The following is a 19,548-nucleotide window of genomic DNA, read 5'->3' on the forward strand; positions in this document are numbered from 1 at the left end:
AACCTATACCACTCCACTGCACAGCTTTCAGTTTGTTACAGAAGTTTTTTGTTTATCTTCTTTAAAAATGTAAACTTTTTATATTGTGCTATTCTCTCACACCCTGATGCGAAGCTACCGGCCGATAATGTGAAAGACTCAAACTAAATGCATACTTAGAAATGGATGATACTATTGTACACTCAGATCCTGAGGAGATTACTTACCTGATTACTGAACTGCAGTACGGCGATAACCGGGCAAACCACTGACCGAAGCCCTCTTGGGGTGATATATCCTGTAAGAGCACGTTGACCCGGAAGAGAGTGTTATTTGTAGATTTATTTACTGTATGTGATATAAGAAATGCCAAATAAAATAAGTAAAACAAAACTATAACTCTCTACTCTACTGTGTTCTCAGAAATTGTTATTTGAGATGTAATAAGTGTTATTATGCGTGCTCTGATTTTAAATGCTGAAAGATATACAGTATGCAAGGGTATACAAGGGTATAACCAATGCATGGAGAAGGGTGAGTTATAGTTAATACAGTGTGGCGAATGATGCAACAAGACTGTGTACAGAGGTCCCCCAACAGAGCAGAATAGCATAGAATTTAATGGTGTACAGTGGAGTGTCGTAGAGGGTAGTGGCATACTGAGGAGTAGCATGAAGTGGTATAGAGTGTAATACCATTGACTCTAGTGGTGTACAGTGGGGTGGGGTAGAGTGGAGTGGCATACAGTGGATTAGTGTATAGTGGAGTGGCATAGACTGGAGTGGCATACAGTGGAATAGGGTATAGTGAAGTGGACTGGCATGGAGTGGTGTAAAGTGGAGTGGTGTACACTGGAATAGCGTAGAGTGGAGCGTTGTACAGTGAAATAGCGTAAACTGCATAGTGGAGTGGTGTACATTGGAGTGACATACAGTAGAGAGAGGCGTGGTGTTGACTATAATACTGTAAAGTGGCTTGTCGTAGAACAGAGTGGCGTATACTGAAGTGGTGTACGGTGGCGTACAGTTAAATAGGGTACAGGACATTTGTGTACACTTGTGTGACATAAAGTGGAGTGGCATAGACTGGAATAGCATAGAGTGTAGTGCTGTAGAATGGAGTTGCGTACAATAGAATAGCATGTAGTTGAGTAGGGTACTCTGCAGTGTCATAGAATGTAGTGGTGTATACTGTAATAGTGTACAGTGTAGTGGCTTTGAGTGATGTGCAGTGCATTCGCGTAGTGAGGACTGGTATACAGAGGATTAGTGTAAAGTACAGTGGCATATAGTTTAGTGATGTAGAGTGGAGTGGCATAGATTGTAATAGATTAAAACCTCCACACAGCTAAGGTGCACTATGAGCCCGTGCGTTTTGTAAACACTCACACTCATTAACTGGGCCCAAACTGTACAAAATTATGTAGAAAAATAATATACCCACTACTACGTCAACTGTAAAATAAACTAGCACACTCATTGGATGATGTCCTCAATGATGTCATCAATGGTGTCATTTGAGATGTTATCAGTGATGTCCTAAATAATGTCATAGAACATGTCATAAGTGATGTCATATGTGAGGCCATAAACAGTATATGGCAGGGGTGCTAGTTATATTTAGCTCTGCTAAATATAACTGGGGAATTTCTGTGTTTTTCAGTTCAACACATTAATGTTATCACCAACATATTCACTTAACTATGATGTTACTTTAACCTTTAACCATTTTTTTCAGTGAATTTCCAGTTTTGTGTGAGATGTAAAGTAATACTTAATTCCCATATGCAAATGCAACCTCCTACAGTGCACAGCCTATGGCCGAGCGCGGCAGGATATTGACCCAGGGCCTGGCCCTGGGGACCCCATCCACAGGGCTGTCTTTTCTTTATAAATTAAAGGGGGGGAGGCCCTCCTCCCTGAGCCGTTATTGGCCCTGGGGATCCCACGCCCCATGACCACTTATTTAAATAAAGGGGCTGGGGGATATGTGACCCACCCCAAGTCTTGTTAGGTCATGGGGACCCCATCCACCAGTGCCAGTCTTTGAAATAAAGGGGAGGGGGTGCATGTGGCCCCCCTCCCCGGGATCATTTTGGCTCCAGGAACTTATCCCCTAGGGGCCTAGTGTAATTTTCAGGGGGAGGGGGATCTGTTTCAGTGCCCGCATCACTGCAGGCAGAGAAATTGATCTAAAGTCTGCTCTCAGTGGGCGGGAGCATATTCCAGGCTCCCGCTCGCTGGGAGCGCACTTGGTGTTTGCTCCCACTTGGTGAGAGATTTGACAAGCATTGGTAAATGCATTAGGTTTCGCCTATGTGATTAATAATACGTTGTTTTTTGTTGTAAGTTGTAGTTTGGTGAGTATTTGCGCAATATAAGTTATTGAAACTCTGTTAAAGTGTTATGACTTAGGCTGATGTGGTATTTATCACAGGTAGACGTGGATGAAGTTTACTTTTATGCACCACGAGTAGCTGTGATGTATTTTACTGTACAGATGTGCTACACTCAGAGCACAAGTACGCCACCCGCAGACACAATCACCTCTTCAGATCCGCCAAAAGGGCCTCCTTCACAAACCGCCTCGACAACAATGCGCACAACAGCAAAGAGCTCTTCAACATCGTGAAGGAACTCCCCAACCCCAGCTCCAACACCAACGACGTCCCACCCTTGCAAGACCTGTGCGACTTGCTGGCCACCTTCTTCCACCACAAGATCGCAGACATCCACAACAGCTTCAACGCCACGACCGCCCGGACAGCCACTGAGACCTCCGCCCCCACGACCACCATCCGCACCAACCGCCTGCTCTCCTGGACCAACATCAACGACGACGACACCATCAAGATCATGAACACCATCCACTCTGGATCTCCATCAGACCCATGCCCACACCACATCTTCAACAAAGCCAGCACATCCATCGCACCCCATCTCCGGAAAGTCATCAACACCTCCTTCGAGACAGCAACCTTCCCGGAGAGCTGGAAGCACGCCGAGATCAACGCCTTACTCAAGAAACCCAAGGCAGACCCCAAGGACCTCGAGAACTTCATGCCCATCTCCCTGCTCCCGTTCCCTGCAAAGGTCATCGAGAAGACCGTCAATGAACAACTGACCCGCTACCTCGAGGTGAACAACATCCTGGACCCTTCCCAGTCCGGGTTCCGCAGCAACCACAGCACTGAGACTGCCCTCATCGCTGCCACCAATGACATCAAGTCCCTGCTGCACAACGGAGAAACGGCAGCCCTCATCGTCCTGGACCTGTCAGCCGCCTTTGACACGGTCTGCCACCACACACTACGAACACGCCTCCACAACGTCGGGATCCAAGAGAAGACCCTGGACTGGACCACCTCCTTCGTCTCTGGCAAAACACAGAGCGTCCGCCTTCCCCCATTCCGCTCTGAAGCAACCAAGATCTTCTGCGGCGTACCCCAGGGCTGATCCCTCAGCCCAACTCTGTTTAACATCTACATGGCACCGCTCGCCCACATCGCTCGTCGGCACGACCTCAACATCATCTCCTACGCCGATGACACCCAGCTGATCCTCTCCCTCAGCAAGGACCCCCACACTGCCAAAACCAACCTTCACGAAGGAATGAAGGCCGTCGCTGAATGGATGAGGAACAGCCGACTGAAGCTGAACTCGGACAAGACGGAGGTTCTCATCCTCGGATCCACCCTTTCGGCCTGGGACGACTCCTGGTGGCCGACCGCACTGGGAACCGCTCCAACACCGCATGCTCTGTCTGATCTACAAGTGGATCCCACTGAAACGAGAAGAACGGTCACCCAGGCCCTCGTCAGCAGCAGGTTGGACTACGGAAAAGCCCTCTACGCAGGAGCCTCGGCCAAATTCCTGAGACGGCTCCAACGCATCCAGAACGCCTCAGCTTGCCTGATCCTCGACATCCCTCACCGCAGCCACATCACACCCCACCTGAGAGACCTGCACTGGCTCCTGGTCAACAAGAGGATAACCTTCAAGCTCCTCACCCATGCACACAAGGCACTCCACAACACGGACCAACTTACCTCAACAGACGACTTAGCTTCTACACCCCCACCCGCCAGCTCCGCTCCACCGACCTCACCCTCGCCACAGTCCCCCGCTTCCGAAGAGCGACTCCGGCGGCAGATAGTTCTCCCACCTCGCCGTCAAGACCTGGAACACCCTCCCCATCCACCTACGGCAGACCCAAGACCTGCTGAACTTCAGAAAACTCCTCAAGACCTGGCTTTTCGAGCAGTAGCAGCATTCCCCACCCCAGCGCCTTGAGACCCTCACGGGTGAGTAGTGCACTTTACAAATGATATGATTGATTGATTGATTGATTAACCTTTCCTTCACCATGAGTAGATATCGGGCGTTGTAGTGTTTACAAGACCAGGCTTACGTTGCACACCGGTGTAACCACAAACGGAGTCTAACCGTTACCACATGCACCAAAGGTAGAGGTGGGCTGAAGCAGTGTGCTCTCTACAAAATTAAAGAGCTGATTTACCATGCACCACGTTCATGTATGACATGTTCCAGTGTGCACCAGTGGCAGATGTGAGCAATTTCAGTGTGCGCCATGTAAGATGTGAGGTGTTCTAGTGTGCACACTACCAGATGTGGGGCATTCTAGTTTGCAATATCAGCAGATTTAAGCTGTTTTAGCATGTACCATTTCTGATTTTAATGCTGTTCTAGTATGCACCACTTTTAGATGAAAAATGCTACATAGTGCAACACTGACAGACCTGAACTGTTCTAGTGTGCAACATGAGAAGATGGGAACTGCTCTAGCGCACACTGAGTCACATGTGAGGCTTTTTATGTAGACCACAGGCAAACGTACGGTGTTCCAGGGTGTGCCAGACTTTAGCGCTATACACTATCTTTGAACTCCTTATCTCTTAGTGCAGACACAGTGCACCTAGGAAGTACTGACGACATCAGGTGATGTGGCACTATTGGCAGAGCTGCCGACTTTGGAACTGGAGGAATTAGGTTCGAGTCTGACGTACACAAAACAGACTGTGGTTCTAGGAAAATCACGTAATCTCCTGTGCCTTAAAAAAATAAAAATGAATGCTCCCTTGTGTAATGTAACTGGTGCTCATGTAAAGCGCTCTAATATTTTCGAGTCGAGTTTGCGCTATATTAAAGAAAATAAAACTGCAGGTGTGTTACAGCAGTTTAAAGCACTGGCGCTTACACTGAACACAATCCGTGGTAAAATTGTTGATAGAGTAACATCCAGCTAGAGGTTGGGTTTCACTCAATATGGCAAACAATGATATAGAAACAGTACTCGCAAAACATTACAGCTTCCTAAAAGTAATGCCCTGTGGATCATTGAGCATGCCCACAAAGTACAAATTACCACCATCAAAAAGTTGGTAGTAATTATGAAAGTATCAGTGCAAAAAAGAACACATTAAGGTCTATTGTTCTTTGCAAAGCATAACTTTTTTTTTTTTAATTCTCTTTTACCGCAGTGATCTAATTGTTTTTAAGAACTCCATCAATCAAAAACTGCTGAGGGCTGCAGGCATGTTTGTGTCATTTATGGAGACATGGTTCATAAAAAAACACCTAGAAGCAACCATCCGTGCGTTTGTAATGGCATGTTAACCTACAGTTCAAAGATCAAACTTGGCGAGAGAAAACAAAACCGAGTGTAACAGATATGTTTGAATACGTACGATTGTCTCTGGGTGCTTAGTTTCGTGTCATGTGTGTGTGATACTACCAAAGTGAATGTCAAAATAAATGTGAGTGTGCGATAAATGTCGACCTTTAATTTTTGTCTCTGTTCATTAATGTTAATAAGTTACTACTCCGGTGTCAGGTTTGGGCGGTCCAAAGTCCTCTCAGGTCTCTGAGTGCCTGCAGGATGCAGGGAAGCAGCTCTGCTGCTCCACAGAAGTCCCTGGTTCATGGGTGAAGTGCTAGCAGTTCTACCAGGCTTTTGGAGACACACAAGCTGCAGGACAAGTCATCTTTGGTGCAATTATTGAGGACAGCACACAGGCCTGCAGAGTTGGCACCCAGCCAGTTGCTACTCTCCTGTTCTTGCTTCTTGCAACTCTTCACCTCTGTCTTCTTCTTTCAGGTCAGCAGGATCTAATTTCCTGGTTCCAGGGACTTCCCTAAATACTAAACTCAGGGGTGTTATGGGAGTGTAGGGTGGTAGCCAATGGTCTACTGACCCCTGCGGTCACTACGCCCCATATATGACTACTTCCTCGGAAAAGTGGGCATAACCTTGTTCCAGAGTTCCTAAGTGTGCCATCACACAGATGGCAGACTTCTGATTTTTGTCTTCACTTCAGGTAGCCAACCTTAGGGGTAGAACTAGACTGATGCTGACCGCGCCTGTCTGACTACTACTTTTCCTGCCTATCTAGGTGCCAAATTGGCCCTGGACTAGGAGGTTGTCATCTTCTCCAGTCAGGGAAGTCTGATTCGCATACCAAAGGCAGTGGGCTCTTTGAACTTCCCTGCCTTGAAATGCTGATTCACAGGTCGTCCTGTAAGAAGGGGTGTAAACACCCTCTGCCCGAGCAGACTTTGTTCCTGACCCCCTGAGAGCAAAGACTTGGTGGTCAGAAACTCGTCTGTGGTGGCAGGCTGGCTAGGACCAGTCAATCAGCACACTAGTAGTTGGTAGGTTTTCAGGGGGTACCTCTAAGGTACCCTCTGGGTACATGTATAATAAATCCATCCCTGGAGTCAGTGTGGGTGTATTAATACGAGATGTTTGATACCAAACATCTCAAGTTTTAGTAAAGCCATCATGTAGCTGGGTAACTCTTCTTGACCAGTGTTCAGCACATGTACTTAAAATGGCTTCCCTAGTGACTTGTACAGGCAGTAATGGCCAGCACAGGGGTATATCTGCTCATTGCAGATATATTTACCCATATAATATAATGCACCCTGCCTTAGGGCTGTAAGAGCTGCTGTAGGGTGACTTACAAATATTACATGCAGTGTTAGGGAACATGGCACACAGGTGTGTGACATTTTGTGTTTTCACTTTTTAGAGCACCTTGTCACACAGCCTGCAGTGGCAATCTGTATGAGTTTGGTGCTGGGTCCCTTAGAGTGGCACAAGATAGGCTGCTGCTCTTAGGGACCCTCTTTAGTACCTATGCTGTAGGTACGAGATGTGCCAATTATGAGGGACTTACAGAGGGGCTAAAAGCCTGGTCACTTGGGAATCAGGTGACCAGTTGTCTTATTTTGTGGAAAGAACTCCGTGCAATTCAGTTAATGTTGCATCAAATACCGTGCAAAAAGTGGGGGGATTACTGCAACAAGGACCCAGTTTCCTACATTGCCGGAGCAGGACAAAGTTTAAAGTCCAGGCCAACCGTGATGGAGCACAGGCCAGGTACAGAACCAGGTTCAGCACGCTGAGAGTTGTACCCTGTGTCCTTGGTGCGGGTGCTGCTCGGTGCCACGATTTGGGGCTCTGTGTTAGATCTGTTGAAACTGCCATTCAGGAGCTGCGTGGTGCTGCGATGCAAGACTCTGTGTTGGATGCAGTAGAGCTGCCTATCAGGAGCTATTCTGTGCTGCAATGCAAGGCTCTGCGTTGGAACCGGTGATGCCACCGATCAGGAGATGCGCGGTGCTGTGATGGTATACCCTGAGTCGGATCCAGTTAAGCCGCAGATCAGGAGATGCGCAGTGCAGTGGTGTGAGGCCCTGCAGCACTCTGCGCCACTCTGTGTTGGTTCGGTGAAACCTACGGTTAGGCATTGAAAAGTACACTCTGATTCCAGCCAAGGGTCCCGGACCTTGAGGATAGCACTTGGGATTCAGGGCTCACTCCTATAGAGACCAGCAGAGGGGACAAGGTAAGGTCCACTTGGGTCTGGTCAGTTGGGAAGCAGGAATGGCCTCTGGATGCTTGTTGTGTCCCTTTAGCTCAAACAAGTTATCATTCAGCTGACCCTTGGAGTCACTTCTGGGGTCTTGGGTTCAAGGCAAACAAGTCCAATCTTCCTTCTTCAGACAGTAGAACAGTCCTTCTTCTGAATCTTCTCAGGTCCAAAAGTGTTCTTATTTTAGGTTATGGGTATGTCACTTTTATGTCCAGTGTAAGCCTGTGGGTGATGAACACCCCTTTGTCTATCTCTAAAATTGGTTCTGGACAGTTCTTTCCTTTCCACTAGGCTTGACTCCAGGTTTGCTAGTGATCCAGCGCAAGACCGGGAAGCGGGGAATAACCTTTACCGATACCCTCCCTGCATCGCAGACCCGACGTCACACTAGCTCATTCACACACGCATTCATTGGTGGGGCCCATAACACCAACACTCACACGTCTCTATCACTGACTCTGCACACACAGGAGGAATTAGTAATTCAAGCACTGGACATGTGGGAAAATACCTTATAACCTATAGGGAAGGGAAAGTACTTTCGCCTACAGATCCTCAATCCCAAATATCAAGGCACTCCTCCCACTTCAGTCAATGGACCAAATTAGTTGGATTGGTTGATGATGATTTTAGAACCAGCTAAAACACATTTTAAGATTCAGAATACTTTCCTCCTTAGATGAAAAACCACAAACTCGTTTTTTCTTGTTAATCAATAATAGTTTATCTAAATTTCATAAAGCTTTAGTATGCTTTTATTTTGCAAAGTTTATATCAAATTTTCAGAAAATCACAGAACTTCATATTTACCTAATCTTTACTACTCTGAGGTCTTCTAATTCATTGGCTCTGTATAGATCGTCCGTAATAAACCAAAGCTCAGAGTTCTCTGCCTAGCACGTTACAGTCCCAAAGATCGGAAAGGACCAAAGACTTGCAAGCGTCAGTCAAAAGTTCGCAGTCGTCAAAGAGTCGGACAGTATCCAGGTCATCAAAGTAAGGGGAGGAGGCGGCAAACGACAAGCGTCAAGTCAAAAAGGGAAGGTCGTGTCGAGTCCCTATGTTGATAAGCTTTTATAAAGAACTTGAACATATAAGTTACAATTTTAATGTTTAGAGTGGTCATGATTGGTTGGTTAGGATCGTCTAATGTGTTCCCAGGATTTCAGTACAGTTCAAGGGGTGAGGTCACCGGAAAAAAAATTGTATCAAGTCTTTCCGGTTCTCTGTAAAAGTGTATTGTTCCTCTTTTTTGGAAGACGTCTAATGTGTCATCCTTGTTGGGGTACTGTGTTCAGAGGTCACTGCGAGGATCATGGATGCTTTCGCGCAGGCGCTGTTTACTCTGCGCCACATGAGAAAATGGCCACTTCATCGTGGAGTCTCGGCAGCCATCTTTGATTTAGGCCATAATGCTAATTTAAGCGAAACAAACACAAAAGAATAATTAATATAAAGAAATAACAAATCTAATGTTTACCCCTTACTAATTCCTCTATGTGTTTGTATTTATCTAGCGTTTAGCAACATATAAAGCATTTATATTCGCCATTTCGATCCTCCTTCTGGGCAACATTACAGAACATTACAAAGCAACATATATCATGCAATTTTCTAATTACCACATCTACTACTGTTAATATGCATACATATTTTAGTCATAAAAATTATATTTAGCCAAGCAATTGCAATCCCACGTGTAGTTTATATTAGTAAGTGTTGGTTAATAAACATGCAAGTCATTTAATAATATTATAGTTAATAGATTATTTAATGAATATTTTTATGCAAAATGGGGGAGGTATACAAAATTTTGTACAACCTGCTCCATCATTCCCCCTTTTGGTGATTTTATCACCACACCATAACATTTTGTATCAATTTATCATAAAAGCGAAATTAATTCTTTAGATTAATTCACATCTCTGTTTCCCCAATTTCTGCTCTTCTAGCTGTTTTATACATGTTATCTTTCATTTCTTCTAATTCTACCTCTTCATATTCCCTCTCTTGTTTCTTATTCTGTCTTCTTTTCAAATTGTCTCTTTTACATTTTTCTGTATTTTCTTTCTTTTATAACATAAACATCCTAATTTTAATATTAATACTAGAAAAACCACACATGTTAATGGAAATAAGATTCTACCTATAAATGTGCTACCTAAGTTAAATAAAAAATCTTTAATAGAAATAAGTTTCTTTCTAATCTTTTCCCAAACACTTTCAATTTCCAGTGGTACAATTTCCTCATGCAATTCAGTTATAATTTTGATATAGACTTTCAGATCTTTACTTTCGTCTGGAATGTAAGTACAACAATGTTGAACTTTCAGCATTCCACAGACTCCACCTTCTTTTGTCAATATTATATCAAGGGCATGTCGATTTTGTATCACCATGGCACGCACTGCAACCATTTCAGTATTTACCAATAAGAATCCTCCAGCGGTGCTTGTTGACAAGCGATCCAGTACTGTTGATAATTTCCTAATTTTATGTGCATTCCGAGATATTCCCACTGCTGGTATCAATGCTCCAAAAATGTCTCCTACAATTTTTGACCAAGACTCTCTTTTTCTACGAGTTAGTAGACTACCTAACTTATGTACACCATCTTCTCCTCTTCCCATGTGGAATATCTTCGGAAAAACCAGACCTACATAACATGTGCCATACCAATGATCTGGCAAACGATAATATGCCTTGTTCCTGCAGATAAAATACATTCCAGGAAAGACTGGATCATTTCCACCTTTAAATCCCCATCCACCCATGGTTCGATATGTATCATGGCAATCACTGTTACCTAGAAAATGATTATCATAGGCAGTTTGATTCCTTCTAATACAAAACTTACCCTTCTGAGGCCAATCTAAAGCCATTGTTGGACTAGCTTGTCCTCTCAAATGCTTTTCCTTTTCAACATCCCAGACTGTCTTTTCTTCACTTCCCTCAGGTACTTTCCTTTGCATTTTCAATCTCCTTTCTTCAACCATATCCAAAAACACTTTCTCTTCTTTCTTTAGGCTACAAGTTAGATTATTTCTAAATATAGATTCTAATGTTAACTCTTTAGTTTCTAAGAAAAACTCACCTAATATCTTTGCAGGTTTGACTTTTTTCAATTTGTTAATTACGGGTACTTGTGAAAATATGTTATCTACATCTGAAAAATAATATTCTAATTTACCTATTTTATAAAACAAACTTGCTATTACACTACATGTTATTCCATACGTTACTGGAAGATGATGGTATGTCACTCCTTCAGCTACAGAGGCAGGTAACTGCATACAAACGTAGCAATCCCTCACATCCATTGTCTTTACATATTCGTACAATAATTTTGAAAATACATTGTTAGAAAAATCATTTATAGACCTATCTTGGTGTAAGTAATTTCTATCTACTTTAGTCGGAAATTCTTTCTGAAACTTTTTTACATTCGTTTTATTCTCACTATGTCCTTCTATTGTATCTAAGGTAACTTTAAATGAAATCATCAAAGCTAAAATACTCCATAGAAGCATTAGTAATCCTGTACAACAACAACACAATTTTAGCCACCTTCTAACAAAACTACATTTAGTTTTTCTATTCTCTGTGTTTGCCATTTCGAAAAATGAACAGTGTCTTTTGACTTGGCCTCTTTCACTTCACAACTAGTTTTGTCTTACCCAAGGCTCTAAGCGCCTACTTGGTTCTATCAGTTATTTCTACTCCAGTATTTTATTGTCTTTCCATTGATATTTCCTTTGGTCTCTTCAGTTTGGCATTTGATCATCTTTTACTTTTTTCTCATAATCTTGATACAGAATCCATCTCTTCTCCAATATCGGACAAGATAACTCTCAGGATTTCCGATTCTTCGTCTTCCTCAACCACTTCTTGTACAGTCACCTCTGGGTTTTCTTGGCTATCTGCCTCTTCTTTAATTTCAGGCAAAGCCACATATGACCATCCTGGCGACTTATACTTCTGGTTAGGTTTTCTTATTCTCTTATTTTTCTCTGCTGTAGTTATTTCCTCACTTTTTTGTTTTTCTTGACTGGATACTTCATTCACTTGTTCTGCTCTTGATGAATTCACTTGTGTTAGTCGATATCTCAATCTCTTTATCTTGTTTGGCCAGATTTCCTCTTTTGCCGATCTTTTCAAATTATTTCCTTTATTATTCTTTTCAGCTCTCCATGCTCTCTTTCTCAGGACTCGACCTTCGGGTATCTCTTCATCACTATCTTCTGTTTCTGTTTCAACTGGCATTTTGTTTTCAGCTGTTTCCCTTTCCACCACTTTATTGTTCCCTACTTCTGTCCCTCCTCGTGGTTCTTGCACATAATATTCCTGCTGATTAACTATCCCTTCTTCTAACTGAGTGTTCGGATTCCCTACAACTCCTCGGGGATCTTCCGCAAGAATCTTTCCCTCGCTCTCTGTATCTGGCACCTGTCCATCTATTTCTTTTATTTCGGGTGGAATTTCTCTCAACTTTTCATTAGGAATTTCTTTATCAAGAATCTCCTTTATTATTTTTTCACTGTTTCTCTCTTGTCCAGTACGTGCTTGTCTCTGTACTGTTTCCGAGTCTGAGCTAGTATCTGAAATCTGTAATTTTCTTCTCAAGGGAATATTTTCTTGAACTACAATCACATCTGGTTCTGATTCCCCCCTTTCTGGGTTCTCTCTTGTTCTGTTGTCTTCAGTATCAGATTCAGAGCTTGACTCTGATTCCTCAAAATATTCTCTTACTTTGTTGTTACTGGATTTGGAATTCGCAGTGTATGACTAGCATGGATCCAGTTCTTTATTCCAGCACACTTTACAGCTGTGGTTGTGGTCAAAATCACTTGTCGTTCGTTTCCCCAACGTGGGACCAGACAGTTCCTTCTTCTGTGTACTTTGATTCTCACCCAGTCTCCTGGGCTCAGATCATGAGCTTGCTTCTTTTCAAGGGTGGTGGCGTCCGATCCAACCTGATGAAACACAGAATGAACTGCGTCAGCCAGTCCCTTACAGTAATCCAACACCAAGTCATCAGTTATAGGCAACAGCTTGTTGACTGGAATAAAAACATGTCACATTGCTCTTCCCATGACAATTTCATGGGGACTCAGACCTGTGGTTCTATCTGGAATAGATCTAATAGTCATGAGTACCAGAGGTAAGACATCAGGCCATTTCAAACCTGTGGCTAAACACATTTTTCCCAATTTGTTTTTAATAGTGTCATTCATTTGTTCCACCACACCAGAAGCCTCTGGGCAATATGCACAATGTAGTTTTTGTTGTACATTAAATGCTTCACAAATCAATTTCATGATCTCATTATGGAAATGCTTTCCTCTATCTGATTCAATTGTCACTGGTAACCCAAATCTAGGGATAAATTCCCTCAAAAGCAATTTTGCTACTGTAATTCCAACACTTCTTCTTGTGGGATATGCTTCTACCCATCTAGAAAATAAGCAGACCATCACTAAAACATATCTCAACCTGTTACAAGGAGGCATTTCAATTAAATCACTCTGCATTCTGGTAAAAGGCCCTCCTTCTCGACCTATGGTTCCTAGACTCACCACTGTCTTTCTTCCAGGATTGAACTGCTGACAATTGGGCATCTTTGACAAAGGCTCTCGGCTACCAGTCTGAATTTTGCATTGTACCACGTTTGCTTAAACGACCTAATCATGGCATCTCTCTCTATGTGTGCTTGTCCATGATACATCCGTGCCATGGCAGACACCATATTGTCAGGCTGTGACTGGTCTTCCATCTCGATAAACCCATACATGATTGTTTTCTCTGGGTGCACGTCCTGCTTTTATCCACTGCCCCATTTCCTCATCTCCTGCTTCTTCCTGCAACTGCCTCACTTCTTCCCAAGTACTCACAATGTCAGTAAACAGTAGGGGGCAAGAATTCATCTCCCTTTCCTTAGCCCGATTAATTGAATTTTTGTTACGTGCACAATATTGAGCCACATCGTTGGCATATTTGTTACCAACTGCGACATAGTCTCCCTTATTTGAATGTGCAGCACACTTCACAACACGCAATTGCTTAGGCAGCTGTATCGCCTCCAGCAATTTCCCAACCACTTCAGCATTCTTTATAGGAGTTCCACTTGATGTCAGAAATCCTCTCTGCAGCCATATCTGACCAAAATCATGTACAACACCAAAGCCATACTGACTATCAGTTATCACAGTCACTCTCACATTCTTTCCTATCTTGCATGCTCTAGTTAAAGCTACTAGTTCAGCAATCTGGGCTGATTTTACTCCCCTCAGGTAGGATGCTTCCATCACTGCTCCAACTGTGCATACTGCATATTCTGCACTTAGCATTCCATCTTCTGTTCTCAGGCATGACCCGTCCACAGACATCACAAAGTCACTCTCTGTCAATGGTACATCTTGTATATCAGGACGTGGTTTGGTACAGAAGGCAAGCACATCCAAACAATCATGATCTACTTCATCTCTAACTTCCACATTCTCTGCGTTAGGCAATAACGTTGAAGGATTTACATTCAAGCATCTCGTCAGGCTCACATTTGTTGCACCTAAAATGACTTTCTCATATTTAGTCAGCCGACTATGTGTCATGAATTGACAATTGTTAATAAGATTGCCACATCATGAGGTACAAACACTCGCACAGGATATCCCATCACAATTCCTTCACTCTGTTCCAGACTCTAACAAGTAGCAGCTACTGCTTTCAAACAACCTGGCAATGCTACAGCTACAGGGTCTAGTATAGCTGAAAAATATGCAATTGGTCTTCTCAATTTTCCATGTTTCTGTATTAGTACAGAAAGTGCACATCCATTCCTTTCACTGCAATACAACTCAAACTCTTTTTCATAATCAGGCATACCCAATGCTGGTGCTTCACACAAACTGTCTCTCAATTGCTTAAAAGCTGCTAACTCTTCTTTATTCAAATCAATGGGGTATTTTACATCACTTCTTGTCAGGCGTACCAAAGGTTTTGCAATCAGGGAAAAGTTACTTATCCACTGTCGACAATATCCGACCATTCCAAGAAACATTCTCACTTCTCTTTGCGTCATTTGGGCTCTCATTCCTTTTATTATTTTGATTCGGTCTGTAGTTATTTTCCTCAGTCCTTTTTCAATTTTATGTCCTAAATAATGTACTTCTTTGTGACAAAATTGTAGTTTTGATGGGGATACCTTAAGTCCTCCATCTGCCAAATGGTTCAACAATGCTACTGCGTCCATTACACAAGCTTCTCGAGTTTTTGATGCTACAAGCAAATCATCTATATATTGAACTAGCACTGAATTCTCGGGCATCAGCAAATCTTCTAAGGAGTTTTTCAAAATTTGATTAAATATTGAGGGGCTTTCTGTATACCCCTGTGGGATTTGGCACCATGCCAAAATACGTTCACCAAAACGGAACACAAAAATTTGTTGGCTATCATGATGTAATGGGATGAAAAAGAAAGCATGAAAGCATCAATCACTGTATACCATTTTGCTACATGCGGAATCTGATACAAAATCACAGATGGATTTGGTACAATAGGACAACATGACGCAACGATTTTGTTTACCTTTCTCAAATCTTGTACTATTCTGAATTTTCCATTAGGCTTTTTCAGTCCCATAATTGGTGAATTAAATGGACTACTCATTATTTCTCTCAAAATATCTTGTTTAATATTTTTTTCAATTATAGGAGTAACTCCTTCAATTATCCCAGGTGTTAATTTATATTTATTGGGGAACATTTGGATAGCTTATTCCTTCCGTTAGTGTTACTTTTACAGGATCCACATTTCTCATTAATCCTACATCCTCTCTTGTGAAATCCCAGACTTCTGCTTTTACTGAGTTTTTCAATTCTTGTGGTAGTTCATCAGGGTTGAATACTGCAAAGGCTTCAGTAATCTCAGGTTCCATATTAGCTATTGTCATTTTATACAGCACATCTTCATCAGGGGTCTCAAATGCTATGCCATCAGGGGTACAAAATATAGTCCAATTCATTTTGCACAGTATGTCTCTCCCTAACAAATTTAGAGGACTTGAATCACACACAACAAAGCGGTGCATTTCGGAAAATTTCCCTATACTGACTTTTACTGGTTCTGTGAGATACGTCTTAATGTGTCTGTTGGATGCTCCAACCACTTGGATTGTTTCATCCGAGAGAGGAAGATTTTTAACATCAGCTGTCCTGACAGTTGATCGAGTAGCACCAGTGTCAACTAGGAAAGTAATATTTTCATCATTTACCTTTCCGTCCACAAAAGGGCCTGTCTGGTCTACTTCTAGAGTTGCACCAAGTACGCACTCTTCTTCTTCCCTTCGGCATCGTCAATATCCTTCTTCTGACTCACTCTCATAGCGTTTTAGCCAATACTGCGAAACAGCGCTAGTGCGCGGCAGCTTATTTACCTGTTCTTCGTTGTAGAATCCTGTCTCATTACTGTATTTCTGAGTATTTACGCTCTGTGGAAAAGGTGGTTTTGGCGCATGATTCTGTTGGGCAACAACCTGCTGCTGTCACTGCGGTTGACAACTCACCTCTTTCTGCACCTGCGGATTCAATGATGCATTATCAGTATTAGTATTTGGGGGAAACTTATACTCGGATTTCCAATGCCCTATCCTTCCGCAATTATGACAAGGCCATTTCTTTCTGGCTTCTTCTATGTTAAATTGTCCTTTTCCCTTTCCATTATTAAATTTTGGTTACATACCTATTCCACTAGCTTGTTCAATCAATTGAGCTTCCTGTCTTTCTGCTACTTTGACTTGTGCCCACATTGCTTTTTCTTTCAACTTACGTTGTTTAGCTTCAATCTCATCACTAAAATACTTTGCATGTCTCAATACTTCATCTATTTTCTTGTTTTGCCAATCTACTGTATGCTGTTTAATCATTTCACTTATTTCTGGTCTTAGCCCATATACAAATCTGTATACAAAGTGACTTAAATCCTTTTCACTCAAGTTTTCATCACCACTGAATTGTTTAAAGGCAAGAATTAACCTTTCATAGTAGGCATGTACCGATTCCTTAGCTTCCTGATGAGTCCTGTCAATTTTTACCCAATCAGTTTCCTTGGGAGGTACCTTGTTTTTCAGAAACACAATTACTTGTTCATATTTTTTCATAACCTCAGGATCAGGGGCTCCTGTTTTTGGGTCTCTAGGATATTCCTGTGTAGGCCAATTAATCATAAGCACTCTGTCCATAGGTCTGCTGGTACTATTATGTCAAAAAGACTGTTTAAATCAATTAAGACCTTTGATAATTTAACGAATATATCCACTTGCCTATACCACTCGACTGGCTTTTCGAGTAGTCAAGGGAAATCATTGGTAAATGACAAAATATCTTGTCTAGTCCAGGGAACATGTACATATCCTCCTCCTGGAATTTCTCTCATGGGGCATTCTGTTACTACCTTTTCCTTTTCTTTTACGGGGAAAGCTGCAAAAGTTTTGTCCGAGGCATCATCTCGTTTCCTGAACCACCTATTCTTCCATTTATCTACATCTCCCCATTTTCTCAACAAAATGATAATGTCCTTGATCTGGGTCATTCTTCCCGTGGTATTCATATTTTCAATATCCTTTTCAGAAAAATCTACTCTATATGGTTTCTGTAAAGCCTTTACCTTTTCAAAGTCTATACCCATCTCATTTGCCACTTCTTCTAGTCTTTCATGTAGATTCTTTGCTCTCCATGTTATGCTCTTGCATAGAAATAATAATTCATCATCCTGATAGTTCTTAAGTTTTTCAGTTGGGATGGTTCCTACTATTAACTCTTCTAATGTCATTCTTAGCTTAGCTACATCTCTAGATTGAGATTATTTATCTTTTTGCTGCAAACTCCTTAACCATTCACTCAATTCATCTGAAGTAATCCCTACACTGTCTTTCCCAGAATTTAGTTGTGTTAATCTCTCTGGTGTTCCTAGAACTGACTCTGTCGTCATTATCATCCTGTCTGCTAAACTTTGATTCACTGTCAAATTTTTAGGAGGACTCTGTTCTATCATACTTGTCATTGGTCTCCATGGATTCTGATCTATATTCTTTTCTAGGCTTTCTGTGTGTTTATTACTGTTATAAGGAATCGTTAAACAATGCTCACTATCTTTTTGCTTATCAAAAATAGGCATTACGGGTCCTATAGTTAGTGGAACAGTTACGGCTTCCAAATTTCTAGTTAATCCCCTAATCTTCTCAGTTAACTCTAAAGTACTTTTTGCTAATTATCTGGAATTTTCATTGCCATGTTGGGTTTGCTCCACTTGCTTAAAAGGATTGTTCCTTTCTATTTCTGGTAATACTGTCTCAAACTTTATATTCTGTGAAGTCTCTTTCACTGGTGCACTTGGTATCAGCATTGTAGAATCTGACTGATAAGGGGGTGGATTTTTATAAAACATGTCGTCAAGAGCATCATCCTCTGATTCATGCACACCATATCCCTTTGACTCAATATTATTCCTCTTTTCCACACATTTTCTACTTCCAACTTCCTCAGCACGTCTTACCGGAAACAGACCATCAGCCATATTTGCACTTCGCCATCTCCTCATTTTATCATCATGATTCTCCTGTCCATATGCTCTACCAAACATGTACTTATATCTTCCGCCATTTCTCTGTCTTTCTCTGTCATGCATCTCATCTTCCCATTCTGTCATTGCTTCAAATTGAGTCGGTCTACGCCTTGGTTCTAGATTCATCATTCTTTCTCTCAAATTTCTCAAAACCGCTAAATCAAATGAACCATGTTCTGGAAATGCCAAAACTCCATCACCTTTCTTGTACTTCACCCAGTTGTCCAACCAGATACAAGTATGATATCCATATTTCGCAACCATGAAGGATGCGGGCGATTTCGGTGGAGGCAGTAATTGTCCCTCTCTAGTCTTAATCGGTTTGTCCTTTTTAAAAAAACACTTTATTTTTCCAAACCAAGTCTTTTTTTCTTTTTCTGGTGGATCGTAATACATCATTTTGTTTTAACCAATCGTAGCGCGACTCACACTAACACACCAACCAGGAGCGTCTACGTCACCCTGTATTTCTCCAGTCTCAGCACGGCATACACTAACGCACCAATCCCAAACGTCTATGTTAGCCAATCCCACCGCGGTATTTCTGACGTCCGCTTTTCTCGCTACTCCTGCTTCTGCTGACTCCTCCTTTACAAAATTTATCGGCAAACTTTTCTTACGTTCATCTGACTTACAAAATTGTTAGTTACGACATAAATACGCCACCATTATCTGTTTCGCTAACCAAGTATAGTTAATGACCTTTTTCACAAGAATTCCGTCTTTCCCGAGAGCAGTGCTTACCTCTGCCCTACTACGGAATCGTTACTTCCGTTGATAAAGTAGCACATCCCTCTACCTTACTCTTCTAACAGGCATTAGCTAACTGTTTCTCTAGAATGAAGACACCTAGTTGGAGACGCTCTGCTCCTGAGAAATAAAACCAGAGTTTCACAATTAACCTGAATGCTATTTCATTCACGCACTTTCATACGGAAAATGTAGTTCATTCACACAGAATTCTGTCTTTCCCGAGAACAGCGAACAGTCTGTCCTACTACAGAATTATGACACACGTTAATAAAGTAGCACTTCCCTCTACTTTATCCTTC

General features: G+C 42.2%; 1 protein-coding gene across 5 annotated transcripts in view; it reads left to right on the forward strand.

Moving 5' to 3' along the window:
- The window catches only part of SGCG (sarcoglycan gamma), a 967,353-nt gene that overhangs the window by 676,243 nt on the left and 271,562 nt on the right, over positions 1-19,548 (forward strand). The gene's annotated exons all lie outside the window — the stretch shown is intronic.

The sequence above is a fragment of the Triturus cristatus genome, chromosome 8, assembly GCF_964204655.1.
Source record: "Triturus cristatus chromosome 8, aTriCri1.1, whole genome shotgun sequence".
NCBI lineage: Eukaryota > Metazoa > Chordata > Amphibia > Caudata > Salamandridae > Triturus > Triturus cristatus.